The sequence below is a fragment of the Vicia villosa genome, linkage group LG2, assembly GCF_029867415.1.
Source record: "Vicia villosa cultivar HV-30 ecotype Madison, WI linkage group LG2, Vvil1.0, whole genome shotgun sequence".
Classification (NCBI taxonomy): Eukaryota; Viridiplantae; Streptophyta; class Magnoliopsida; order Fabales; family Fabaceae; genus Vicia; species Vicia villosa.
In genome coordinates, this window is record NC_081181.1 from 156,281,723 (window position 1) to 156,284,706 (window position 2,984).

The window sequence follows — 2,984 nt, forward strand, 5'->3', positions numbered from 1 at the left end:
TAAACTAATAGACAGTAATGACGTGTGATGATGAGGATTCAGTTTGTTTTGTTCTTACACACTCCATTATTTTCTCTTCAACAAATAAATACTACTCCTACTATTCATTTCCTTAACAAAGAAAGCAACACATCACCCTCACACAGCACCAATGAGTTATTACAATCAGCAACAACCACCGGTCGGAGTTCCACCGCCACAAGGTTCCATCTCTCTTTCTGCATGCATGCATGCCTGCGATTCTTTCATTTTCTTTATAACTCATTTCTTAATCTCTCATTTTCAGGTTATCCGCCGGAGGGTTACGGAAAGGAAGGAGGATATCCACAACAAGGATATCCACCGCAGGGATATCCGCCGCAAGGATACCCGCCACCCGGTTATCCACCGCAGGGTTATCCTCCGCCACCGTACCCAGCCCAGGGATATCCTCCACAATACGCTCCTCAATACGCTCAACCACCTCCTCATCAACACAACAATAATTCATCTGGTTGCTTACAAGGCTGGTACGTTTCTCTTTCTGTTTTTCACTCATGCATTCCTTTGATTTGAATCGTTGACTCAGATCCGGTCGATTTATGAGTTAACTCGCTCGCCATTGTATGCTATAGTGCGCATGATGCGTGTTTAGTAATCTCCCCTGCATGCCATGCAGAAAGACTACACTTCTTCACAGATTTAGTTAACCTAATTTTCCCCCAAAAATGTTGATGTATTGTATATTCTCGTTCAAATGATAAATCATCTTCTAGATTTTTTCATTTTTTCATTTTAATTCCATATCTTAAGTAATCTAGATAATCAGAGGTTTTTTTTAACCCAATTGGAAACTGAAACCCTTATATGAGATTTTGGAGGTTTCAAACCCAAAGCAAATAATAACCTTTCAGGGAAGCTTTGTTTGTTTTCAATGTGAGATTTTAGGGAGATTCAAACCGGTTCGAGACGAACCATATGAGATTTCAGAGGTTACTTGGGAACTTTCTCTGTAGGAAGGCTTTCATAATGTATAGAATAATATGCATCAAAATATGGTAGGGAAAGTAATTGCTTGGCTAATAATGAGTGGAAGTCGGGTCTTTATGTATGGCTTGCCCGGGAAAGTGATTACCAAATGAAAAGTATAATTGGACATGTCTGCAAAAGAAGGGTGATGTCAAAACCATATCTGAGCTTGAGGATAGAGAAGCTCCAAGGAATGATAAACCTATATCTAATTTGACCAACACTATTTAGGTAAATGTCTAATGCTGCTTACATTTACATGAGATGGAAGGAAAAAATGTACACCAAGACTAAGATCAAAGTGGATATTGCTTTGGCATAAAAAGATAAGTTCATTCAAGCTTATGATAAAGGGATAAAGAAAATACAGTCTTGTGCCAGGGCTCACTTCCAAAGTCATGATCACGAAATGAATGTGAAAGGGAAAGAAAAAAGTTGGCAGAAGAGATTGAAGGATGTTTTTTTTTTTTTTTACAATACTCTCTCTTTTTCAAACCTTGTCTCTTATTGATGAGATTGGGCAGTTGTTTTGTTTTGCTGCTTTATTTGATATATTTTTTCATCGCTAATATTAACTTGTCTGCGTTTGTATATTGGTGCAGTTGTGCTGCTCTCTGCTGTTGCTGCCTATTGGATGCCTGCTTCTAAAAAACTTTACTCAGCACAAATTTGATTGAAGTTTGTTTAGCATTGAGCTCAATGAAAATTGTCTCTAGTTTCTTTTCTGTGATGTGTTGACTGTTTCTTTTTATAAATAAAAAATCTTAACTATTGCTTCCCAAAGAAAACTTTGCCAAATTCATAGGTTTTGTATAGTTAACAAGTTAAATTCCTAGTTCTGCAGTCCACTGCTCTCTACCACACTCCCTTGTGAATGGATTCAATTGCAATTCGCAACAAAGCTGTTGCGAGCCTGGTTTGTAGTTAAAAAATTGAACTGTTTGTCTTGAAATGGTAGGAGTTTGTGCTTGCTTCTTGCAACACAGTTACAATGTATGCTCTAAATGCTTCTACTCTTAAAAAGGACGACAATTGTTGCACTTCATACATTTCATTGACAGGTGTTTTTTTTTTTGTTGACAAAATTGACAGGTGTTTTCTTAAATACTCAAATGTTCGTAATTAATTTGATAAATGTTAGTGGCACATATTAAACTCTGGACCCTCTAGTCCCTGGAAATTTGTTATGAAAATTAAATTTTAATAATTATTTTCTAAACATACCACAAATTTGCAATCTTAATAATTATTTTCAATACATACGACAAATTTGCAATCTGCGTACACATTGCCTACTGCTCATGTTATGATTTTTTTTTTTATTCAACATGTTATGATTTTAATTGCCAACAAATAACGCCTATACAAAAACCAACAACATTATGTTGAACTTTTAGGATCGTTTGATTGTCAAGGTTTAATTTGATTGTCAAGGTAAATGAAACTTGATAGGACAAGGGGGACGTTAAATATTGCACCCTAAATATTCTTTCGCGTCGTCTGAACACTGAAATTTGAAGAATTCCTTCTTTTGCACCGTCTGAAGATTGAAATTCGGAACACTGAAATTTGAAGAATTCCTCCTTTCGCGATTGAAATTCGGAACACTGAAATTTGAAGAATTCCTCCTTTCGCACCGTCTGAAGATTGAAATTCGGAACACTGAAATTTGAAGAATTCCTCCTTTCGCACCGTCTGAAGATTGAAATTCGGAAAATCACATTAACTGCAAGAGAAAAAATATGTCTAGATTAAAAAATTTCTGAAATTTGGAGAATCACGTTAACTGCAAGTGAAAATATTATATTTAGATTAAAAAATTTGGATGCACTATATATTATAAGAGATATTAAAAAATTTGGATGCACTATATATTATAAGAGATGTTGAAATTTGAATGTTTAGCGGAGATTTTTTAATATCTCATTAATATTTATGATATTTAAATTTTAATCATGATATTCATAAGTTATATT